Source organism: Parambassis ranga, chromosome 2 (assembly GCF_900634625.1).
Source record: "Parambassis ranga chromosome 2, fParRan2.1, whole genome shotgun sequence".
NCBI classification, from domain to species: domain Eukaryota; kingdom Metazoa; phylum Chordata; class Actinopteri; family Ambassidae; genus Parambassis; species Parambassis ranga.
The window spans coordinates 5,562,457-5,574,080 of NC_041023.1; the positions used below are offsets into that span (position 1 = coordinate 5,562,457).

An 11,624-nucleotide genomic window follows, 5' to 3' on the forward strand; every position below is an offset into this window, starting at 1 on the left:
TCCACACGGGCCATGGCGAGTCACGGCGGCAGCTTCTCCTGTAGCTGTGCCACATTTGAAGTTGACGCCTTCGAACAGACGGCTAACAGGCGAACGGCTCCCTGCAGAGTGAACGATGCGAGGCTTGACAACGTCCCACCTCACCAGGCAGCTCAAAAAAGCACCGGGACAGGTCAGTCTATCATTTAGTTACTAGCAACCTAGCTAACTATACGGTCACTAGTACACTTCTTGCATTTGTGGAATATTAGCGTAAAATTATAAGTGATATTAAAAACGTTTGTTTCAGTCATTTGAAACTTGGACAACAAAACTTGTAAACATCTTGCTACAAGCTAATATTAGCAAGTTGTAGTTAGCTACAATAGCATGTCATAATATTAAGTCACTGCATCTCCTTATTTATTTACTTTCCTAGTGAGGTTGAGCTAAACAACAAGCTACAACTAGCTCAAAACATTAGCACCCTATGTCTATCAGCTAATATTAACCATTTTCTGATATATAAAACAACCGCAGCCTTCCTTTAAAAGCCACAGTGAGCCCTTTGTGTGGTTTTGACAAAAACTTTGTGGCTTTACTTTATACTTCAGCCATTTTATAACACTTTGAGCAAAGGCTCCTCCTGGGATCTATTACTGAATGTTTTGTCTAAAGACTGGAGAGCAGACGCCGTTCGTCACGCCTCATTAGCTGCTTTAAAAAATGTCTCAGACAAAGTGTGCATTTGGCTAATTATTAAAAGGTAATTATTCTGTACTGTGGTTACCCTACAACTCAAAACGCCCCAGAGAAAAGCTGCCCTGAAGTTTTTTTATTTTTTTAAATGCTGTGTCTATAAATAGAGCAGTTACAATGTGAGGCCGTCTTTAATACTCCACAGCACATTCACTCTCTTAACATTACTTAAATTCTAAGGGGATTATCAATGTGCAGATGAGTAATCTTTATGTGGTTATGTGCTCCATCGTATCATTTTAGTGCCCTAATCTCACCCTGTTACAGAGGGAGATTAGAGTAACACAGGGGATTATTCTCCACAGGATTGCACATCTTGAGTGGTTCTGTGAGTGGAGAGGAAAAAAAAAAAAAAAGTACGGCTGACACGAGTGCTGATAAAACTCTCAGAGGGATCCTGGCTTTATTCTCATTAACTGCTTTATTTATGCAGTTATCACATAAAACACACACCAGGCCTGCTGAAATGTGGTTTCTCCTAAGCTGGTTTCTCTTGTTCAGTGATATTTCAGATAGCGGCTGCTTAGCTTAGCGTAGCATACAGATTGGAAACAGCTGTGATTGATGCAGCTAAAGATCTGTTATTGTTAATTGATGAGTGTTGAAGTGGCTTTTGTGAACTTTCTGCACGCTGAGCTAATCAAAGCTAATATGCTAAGCTAAGTGATTCTTTTTAGACACCAGTTCACACTAGGGGAAAAAAATGTGGTTGAAGCAGGATTTGGCCACATCCAGATCAATCCAGATGTGTTTTTTTCCGAGTGTGAACACCTCCAATCCGGCTGAATCCAGTTTGATTTCAAGCCGGCTAGATCCACCCTCGAGAGGTGGATCTAGCAGGATTGGCTCAAATGTGGCTCAGGTGTGAACGCAAATGTGGCTAGCGAATCCGGCTAGCCACATTATTAGCCATATTACGAGGCGCCACCTAGTGGTTTGGAGAACAGCAAACACGCTGGATGAAGCCGGATTGAGCCGGATTGTGAACGGGGCCTTAAGTCTCTGCCTTATACAGAGACCGTTCAGGCTGGGGTAGGGCCGCGTGTGCACATGCGTCGTGCAGTTTTTTGTCCCTTGTCGCACCCCATGAACCGGAAGTAGCATGTCGCTAGCCGGATTCGCTAGCCACATTTGCGTTCACACCTGAGCCACATTTGAGCCAATCCAGTTTGATTGAAATCAAACTGGTTTGATTGAAATCAAACTGGATACTGCCAGATTCGAGGTGTTCACACTCAGAAAAAAACATCTGGATAGGCCCGAATCCCGCTTTAGCCAGATTTTTTCCCCAGTGTGAACGGGGTAAAAGTGAACAAACAAGCATGGACTACGTACAGTATGTCGTTGTCTTTGACGGTGGATCCATAGCTCTGCACAGTGCTGGGATTCCTATATGAGCCCTGTGTGACCTGCATGTGTACATAGAGCAGTTTGTGGTGTCGTCTCTGAGCATGATGAAAGGATGGAAGAGCTGAACAGGCGTGTGTGTCAGAGTGACTCTGAGCTTCGCCTCCTCCTGACCTGAGGGCGGCTGGATTATCAGGAACAGTATGAAGCTGCATCTGAATTCTCGGCATGTTGTTTTACGTGAACACTTGCCTTTCTGCTCCTTTGTAAGGAACCAGGTCAGCATTCTCTGATAGTGATATTTGCCCAGAAGCAGTCTGTATGTATCTCACAGGGACCGGAGCCTTTTAGAGAGGGGGGGGGGGGGGGTGGTTCAGGGAACCAATGGGAGATGCCGTTTATATTGAAGCTGCTGCAGTGACAAACATTTCCCAACCCGTCTGCTTCCCTGTGTTGCAAGCGTTTGCTCTGTTAGTCCAGTTTGTGTTAAAGTGCACCCAGGATTTATGTGTGTTAGCTTCATGGAAGGGGTCAGTGTGTGCGTGTTTACGCTAGTTAATATTGCAAGTGTAAACTTTGTAGGTATTTTCCTTTTTTCCAGTCTTTTTCCTTCTTCGTTCTTTTTGTCTCCCTTTGGTAGCAACAGAGCTAATTCAATAAAGCTGCCGGCCATCGACTGGTAGTCAGCACCAAACCATGCAGAAACGTTAAGGAAATGGCGTCCAAGGTAAACAGGCTGTCAGGTCTCATAAGAGCTCATGGCTGGAGACTAAGCCTGGGCCTGACGGAGGTGGACACGTAGCACCTCGCTGACCCAAACACAGCAGACACAGCACTGCTCCAATGCACCCGTCCAAGCCGGAGTCCTGCAAATACAGCGGTGATAATTATAGCAGTATGAAGCTGGAGTCTTTGCCCAAGCTTTGACCTCAGGTCTATATTCCAGCCTGGCATCGGTCATAGCTGTTGTTGCCGCAAGACCTCGGGCTCAGCGCTGCCAGCTGCAGCCGCTGCTACATGCTGCTGCTCCACAGCTTCAAACAAAGAACCCACTCTGACTGCAACCCAACATTAAAGCTGACTACATACACACAGAAAGGGTAAGTGACCGCATGGTCCCATTTTCCAGGAGGACACACATGACAGAATAGTCGGAAAAGTCCAACACACACACACAAGAAAAAAAGAATTGAACAAGCATATTAAAATCATCAAATTAAAGGCAGACATGGCTCACAGTGCTAACTTTAGCATGATTACATGTCCACAAATGCATTGGCATACTTAGCATGCTAACATTTGCTAATTGGTCTCTGAAAACATGATTATAGTCATTTGATTACAGTCTGTCCACACCAGAAAAATGACAGTAGTCGCATATTATATATGACCGAAACAACCAGTGTTTACACAGCTAGCGCCCTCCTGTGGTCAGCGTCATATGGGCACGTAAACACTGTCCGGGCAGGAAAAGCTTGTTTCAGATGGACCGAGTTCATGCCGTTCGTGAAATGTTTCTGAATCTAACTAGAGAACAGCTGCGGTGCTAAACCCTAAGCAGGTCCATCTATTTTGCACATTTGGTCACAAATAGCTAATCCTTGCTGCTACCATGGCTTAAAAAGAGAAATGTAGAGCAAGAAAAAATAACCACAAACTAGTACAGACCAGTGTTTAAACATGCAGCAGGTCTCTGCAGGCACACAGGGTCAACAGGATTATAATCTGAAACTATAGCAGGGTGTGATTATAAGCCCAAATAGGTGCAGATTACAAATATAACCCTTATGTAAACATTTCATGCATGGAGCAAAACTGGGTGAAGCAGGAAGGAATAAATCCTGCTCAGATTAAACAGGAGGAAATGTTAATGCTAGCCTGTCACACAGAAACTATATTTGGTTGGTTCTGTGCTGTGCTGTCAGCCTCAGGTTTCCTCTGAGAGTGCTGGATTTAAAGTCTGACTGGTCAAAGAGGACGGATACCAGCAGCAGCAGTGTGCCGGTGTAATTTCACTTCTGTGAGGGAGGTGAGCTCAGAGCTACGCTGAGTACCTGTTGGGATCAAAGGGTTTAGAGCTCGAGGATGCTTCGGATGTGAATCACATCTAAATGTTGTGAAGAAACACTGACTTAATCTCCCCCCGCTTTAATGATTGTCCCACCTTTTAAAAGCTGCAAAATATGTCACTTTAAAGCTTTATTTTTTTACATCAGGCATGAACTACAACATGATCCACTTGGGAGTCTGAACAGTTTTAAACTGTGGCTGAAAGCATGAATGCACGAGTTGGTTTGCGATGCTCGGCTGCTAAGTCTTAACAACGCGAATCCGGATATATCCGGATAGATCTCAGTCCACCTCTCAGAGGTGGATCTAGCTGGATTGGCTCAAATGTGGCTCAGGTCTGAATGCAAATCCCGCTAGCAACGTGATACTTCCGGTTCACGGGGACAATGTCTGGGTCGTGTACAAAAGCCGTATGTAAAGCTTTGCCCCGAGTTTATTTTCGACCGATTAAGCCGGATTGAGCACGGACATGCGTGTGTGATAGCCAGAGTTATAAAATAGGTCTGAACATATCCAGCTTAAAGGCTGGATTCGATCCCACTCTAGCTGGATTGACTTTCTTCAGTGTGAACGGGGCCTAAGATAGCACACATGGGTGAGGAGAGGGGGGGGGGGGGGTCCTACTGTTACAGTGTGTGGCTACGACCGTCAGGGCCAGAAAGGCTCTTTAATCTAGTTTAATAGGCACGCTCTGTTTCTTTCAGTGATTCATGCCACCAGGCTCAGAGAAAAAAAATCTACATTGTAAGTTTTTGAGCTCGTTCAGTCAGATTAAGGCTTCATCCAGATTTCACCCAGTCACAGCTGATTAAATGTTATGATGGTGCTGATTTAATGTAATAACCTCATATCCAGCTGACTTCAGATAAGGTATAATGAGATTATTAGGACTCATTTATCAAGTCTAACTTCATGGTGAGCCCACAAAGCGTGTTGTTCATAAGAGCTGGAGTGTGGACTCCGGAGGGACGACCACTCCCTGCCCGTACACGCAAACAAAAAAGATGTATCGTTTTTCAAATCAGATCCAAAAACTCCAGCTGTCCCACTTTCTCCTACATGATTTACTGGTCTGAGTCACAGTGCAGGCTGTAATCTGGGAGGCTTTCAGCAACCCTGAATATGACTTCTTTTTGCTCTAATCCTGGCATTCAATCTCTTCTCTGAGGGAAGACAAACGAAACAATCACAGCAGCCACCTTGTTTTTGTTTAGCTAAATGCTATTGTCATGCACATCAAAGCTCATAATGCTAATTATCTTAGTTAGCATTCAGTTAGCATGTTAACACACAATCCTCAGCAGAACTTTCAAACTTTAACTAAACCTTCCACACACGACAAACTCACTCTGAAAAAGCAAGCGGCTCACTCGGCCACTTAATCACTGAGCTTCTTGATTAAACACTGACTGATAATGAATGTGCAACCTTACTTCCTCTTGATAGGATTTGGAAATCATTTCATTCCCTTCACACCCTCACACACACACACACACACACACACACACACACACTTCTCATCCTCTGCTGCCACAGCTCTGCAGCATGATATTACCGTCATTTCATCTGAATGCAGCTCGTCTGTTGGAGGTCCGTTGAGGGGAAAGTGGAAGTTTTGTTTTTGATTAGGGCGCCTGTGATGGGAACGTTTATAACCATTATATACTAATTAGATCTGAAGCTGCAGGGAGGACGCGTCATATGGATTTCTGCTTGGAGCTCATGGGAATGTGCTCTGTTTCTGGAAGTGCAGTGCTTGTTTCTGTGATGGTTTAAATGATGGTTTGTAGCTCTGTAACAGACTTCCTGATTTAGAGTGTGAGTGCTGTGTGACACTTTGAAAGATCAAGGCCTGAGAGGAAGGTTTTTATGTTGAAATATGTCAAATTAACTTGATGATAAAATGTGGGTTTTAATGAGAAGGTTTGTTTAAAGGCTTAACTTGCTGATCTCGCCTTTCTTTTGTCTCTCGTTTGATTACATATTCATCACAGGAGGGGGATGCCGTGCTCCCACTGAACTCTGGAGGACCTGGTTTCTGCACAGCTGCCTTTGTTCTCATCATCATGGCAGCGACTGTATGATGAAAGCAACTCTGAATAAATCACCTTAAAAACAGGCGGTAATGAAGAGGATCATCTCTGAAGTCAGAGCTGGACAGACAAAATCAGACATGGCCAATCCGACCATTGAATAATCTGCAAATCACTTTGATATTTGATATTTGCAGAGTTCAGTGATCCTGGCAGCATTCAGGTGCATCACAGGACGCTGACACTGTGGTGAGTCAGGTGGATCCACAGTGCAGAACGTCACATGAACTTCTCACCTACATGACAGGAAACTGATGCTGGACTGCAGTTCACCGGTTGGCCACTTAAGCCTGCAAGCGAATTGGTGCCCCATAAAGCAGAGACCTGCAATGGGCGGGAATTCCCGCAGGATCTTGCTGGATCAGGCGGGAGTAACATTGCCTCGGGCGGGAGCGGGCGGGCATTTTAAAGGTACCGGGTCCTGTCCGGTCTATGGTCCCGTCTCACTAGGAGTAGGCTGTTGTAGGGAGTGGACATGGAGGATTTTAAGGACACAGTAGCTGTGGTCCAAGCTGCTCACTGTGTATTGATCAGGAGAGGGAGTGCTGTGTAATTAATAAAAGCTTTATTTTATTCTTCGTATCTAATCGTTTTACATTTTATAACTCTGATACGGGCGGTCAGGTTGGGATAGGCTTCGGGATCTGGTCAGGAGCGGTCAGAGAGGCTTCGGGAGCGGGATTGAAAATTTGAAGGAAAAAGACCTTTTAAAAAGAACAACTAGCAGATGATTGGATGAAACATCGGTCACCGCCTCTCTCTGGCTAACTTCAATACATCAGATAAATGAGGAAACAAAGAGAAAATCAATCCTGAAAAGCTAGCAAGCAGCTTGTTACTGTCAGAGGACGCTCTCTTGATGATTATTGGTCCTGACTGATGAGATGGATTTGTGTTTGTGTGTTACAGGGCACTAGCATGTTTGGATTAGCTTGGAGTTAGGCAGGGTCACAACCAAAAAAGGAGCTAAACCCAGTGTCTGTCATGGGAAATGGGATTTTTACAACACGGAGCAGTGTGTTGATAACAGCTTTGCTCTTCTAATAAGTGAAGCCGACAATCAGCTGTTGAATCACATCGACTAACTTTTCCAAATGTCAGCCTGAGAAAAACATCCGAGGAGTGATGCAGAGAAAAAAAGCAAATCAGCCACATCCTCCTCTCATTAGACTTTCCTCTGTGCCTTCAAATCTCCCTGTCACCACTTCCATCATGGCTGCTCGTGCATTTTCATCATTTCTGACAGATGAGGACTCTGCCTGCAAAGGAAACTGTTTTTTTCTTGTTATTCCACCTGACAGATGTCGACGTCTGCACGCCCAATCAGAGCATGTGATGTGTTTACTTTGATTCACCTTCTGTAGATTGGGTGTATGTGCTAATAATCGCCTTTTCATAGGTGTGTATTTCTTTGTGACACACACACCTCAAGCTCCTGTTTGCCACAGTCAAATAAAGAACAGCTGATTATTAATTGACACAATGTTTTGGATGAAGCTTTATGTCAGAAATCCGTAAGCCGTGAGATTGACTTTTTGGGAGCGCTGCGTCTCCGTGTGACAGCTGATAAGTTATGTGACACATCAGCCTGCCTCGGCGGGCTTCAAACACTCGCCTCCGTTTCTATTCTGCTTCTTCACTCAAGCCTGTGCAACACCTTTTCATCCGTCTCTGACTCGAGCATTCAAGCCGAAAAAGAAGAGGTGCAAGACAACATTGCTGATTGAGCCTGAGCGCCGACAAAAGAAGATGGATTCTAAGAAAAGACCAGAGCGGCTCGGCAGACGCGGCTTTCTGTTGCCACGTCTGGATGATCCTTTGTCTCTTCCTCGCTCCTCTTCTCTTTCACTTACTCCTCTACCTGCTGTTTTTTTAATGGCTGAGTGGAAGCAGGAGATGGGGAGGAGGAGGAGGAGGAGGAGGAGGAGAGAAAAGAAAGAGAGAGAGAGAGTGAGTGAAAAAAAGGATGAGGAGGATGAGGATGAAGAGGGGGGTACACGGAGGGGAGGGGCACCCGTCTCCAGGCAAGGCTTTAATGATGAGCCTTTGAAGTTTGCTGTGATTGAGCAGCACCCGTGTCCTCTTCAAAAGGGACCAACATCTCTCGGAGGATGCGCCGTCCTCTCTCCCCTCTCTCCCCTCACTGTTTCCACCTCTCCCTCTTGATTTCCTTCCTTTTGTCTCTGTCTGTTCCATGTGAGATCTTCACCTCCTCCTCTCTCCTACAGAATGATTGGCTCCTTCCCCGTCCTGTCCTCCTCTGTGATCAGGACATGGATCATGTCTCTACTTAACTAACCGTGCTGGTCCCATCCTGTTAGCTTCTCCCACTTTGAAGCCCGTGACTACAGAAATGGATGTATGGAAAGTAGTGTGTGGTCATATGCATTGGTTGCCTAGGTGCATGTAACTATATGCATCAAAGACACACACACACACACACACACACACACACACACACCAGCACCACCAAGCATTCAGGAGCAGATAGCGCCTCTCCTCCCATCCTCCCCACGGCACTGATACCACTCTGTTATCTAAACAAAGTGGCTCCGTGGGCGACTTCCCTGCCACCCTCCTATCAATCCAACCCTCCTACACTCTTCCTCCTGCAGGTCATCCTCTTCTCTTGCTTACTCCATTAACCCCCCCTCTCTCTCCTGAGATAATTGATCTCCACTGTAGTGGGCTTCTATCATGTGAGTCCTGCCTGGAGCAATCTATTAAGGCCATGTGTTATCAAAAGGAATATATACACTGCTGCATATGGTTTGCATTAAGCCCGGGGGAAGTGAAGCTCAATAGTCTGCAATACTTTGTGAATGTAAACTATTATAATGTGATCGCTGCCAAACTAAACTTCTGGAATCTTTTAGCGCATTTTCAACAAGTACGAGTACACTGACGAACATTTCTATCAGTTTACACTGTGATATTTCAGATATCTGACTCCACACCAGCCGTCATGCTTTAATAGACAATGCTTTATTAAACTGGGCAGTGAAGACAGATCATGAAAGCACACAGAGGTGCAGTATTTAAGCTGAAGTAAGTAGCAAATTATGCAAGTGCTGGAAATTGCATTACTGTATAGAAACAGAGCATCCAGACAAATGTAATAAAAGCAGATTAGTATCAGCAGTGGTTACAGTCTCCATATCAGCCATGGGAAAACTCATATTTACTCAATTTAATGACAGTATGCCAGGTTGGAAGGTGAAATCCCTTCCCTGGTCCCTGGAGCAGCAGCGGAGGCCACTGGGATAACCAGCGTTAACCAGAGCCTTCCTGTGATCATGTGTTCTGAAACTACAGGAACCAGAGGAAGGGTTAGGTGTCAGGTGGTGTGATCTTTTACAGGAACACTGCGCGACCCAGGTTTTCTCACTTCTCCTTCCTATCTCATCTTCCTTGGCTCTGCCTCTGTCTTTGTCTTTTTTTTTTGTTCAGAGCTTAACTGGAAATGAATCCCAATCAGTTAGCATCGAGCCACACCCCACCCCATGGAATTCCAAAGGCTGCTAAGAAGCATGTGAAGGGAGCATCTTCCCTGAAAAGAAGATCCAGAGCTCCAACACCTGATACAGTGCATATACAGTCTGGTGGTCATGGTCTCATTGTTTGTGAAGATGATGTTTTGAGTCCAGTATTAAATCATCTGCACTCAAAACCAATGTTCAGTGAACAAATCACAGTCTGAGCGAGGTTGGTTTTTCGCCTAACTTCCTTGTTTCTGTCTTCATTGTCTGTATCCCAGCAGTCATGTGCTGTTGTGTTTGGTGCAGCTGAGGCTGGCATGCGTAAACTTAACCATGGATTTTTTTCCGGAGAGGACAGGAGGAGGCCGGGGACGGTCAGTCAGCCACTGGCGAGCTTAGTCTGTGTGATTACAGCCCCCTTCTCATCCAGGCCCTGTTTTTGCAGCGTGGCCAGCTAGAGATTAATGAGTTGAAAGACAACATTAGCGCAGCGCTATGGTTCATGCTCACCTCTCTCTGCTTCTGCCTGCTTGAGCGAGCTGCCAGCCCCCCCCCTTTACACAGAAACCCTGTGTTTATGTGTCTTTTTGTACAAAGAAGATCTTTGAAGGACATGGAAGGCCTGGAATCTGTGAAACATTTACCTCCAGTGCTGTGCATGATGATACAGCCGATCAGTAATCACCTACGTTTTAAAAACACCACACTGGGAGCAGATTTTTTTTTCCTTGTGAAGCTTTTTGGCTTCTTTCTCTCCTGTCTGCTGTGCGCCGAGGCAGTCGTCTGAGTCCCGCTGCGCTGCTGCTTCATGTCTGGAGAACATCTTTGATTGTTAACCCATAAATGATTCAATGAGTCTTATTTTTAGGCCGGAGCCATTTTGAAGGATATATTTAAGCGAGCTGTTCCGTGTGTGTCCACGTTCAACTGTGAATAATTATGTGCACCGATGATATTTTAGTTCAGATGTTTTAAAATGTTTTAAATATTCATTCAGCTGCTGTAGCTGCTGGTTTCTAGTCTGTTTGAAGGCTGGGAGGGTTTAAAGATTTGATTTGAATGAGAAAGTCTGCGAGGGGAAGAGTTAGGGGAGGGTGGATGGGTTGACGTGACCTCTGTGGTGCATTCTGAAGATGATTTGTGTTGGTTAACTTGTGTGCTTGGCTCTCCTGCCTTTTTCCTGGTGTGTTTTCCAGTGTTTTTTAATCTGGTTTGCATTTTTAGACCTTGCCTAATCTGACCTCTTGCTTGTCATCTGTTGGTTTTGTGTATGACTTTGTGTTGCCTTCTCTGTATCTCAGTCATTTTATTTTATAGGCTTTACTGAAATTGTATATGCACATTTTATTTCTATATAAAATTGTATATAATTGTATATAAATAGCACTTCCCTGGATAGTGTCCACCACCCTCTGCACCAGACGTTCATTCAGTGACAGGCTGTTGTCTCTGGCCTGCTACACAGACAGACTGAGGAAGTCATGTGTCCCTCAGGCTGTATGGGTCCTCTCTGTGAGCAGGACCTGAGCCACGTGTTAAGCCACTTCCATCTTCCTGGTATGCTGCATAATGTATATAAAGTACTTATTGTATATATTATGTATATTTGCACATACACCTGTTTGTAGTGAATTTTATTATATATTGCATATAGTAAATACCTCTTATATTTTTGCACATCTGATGCTGGCACCCCCCCCCCACCCATGCACCTCCTGTCCAACCTGTACATGCACTAATTTGCTTTTTATTTTCAGTACCCTATGTTTATACCCCTATGCTGCCACCTGAATTTCCTCTCAGGTATCAATAAAGTATCCATCTATCCTTCCATCATATTTTGTGTCCTCACCATTTTATATGACATCCATTAGCATTAGCACTAAGGACAGGGATG

General features: G+C 44.8%; 1 long non-coding RNA gene across 1 annotated transcript; it reads left to right on the forward strand.

The window, feature by feature from the left end:
* The first annotated feature begins 2,588 nt into the window (after positions 1 to 2,588).
* On the forward strand, positions 2,589 to 7,726 carry LOC114431931 (uncharacterized). Its single transcript, XR_003670203.1, has 2 exons — positions 2,589 to 3,185; positions 6,150 to 7,726. It is a non-coding gene; the product is annotated as an uncharacterized LOC114431931 (long non-coding RNA).
* Positions 7,727 to 11,624: the final 3,898 nt, after the last annotated feature.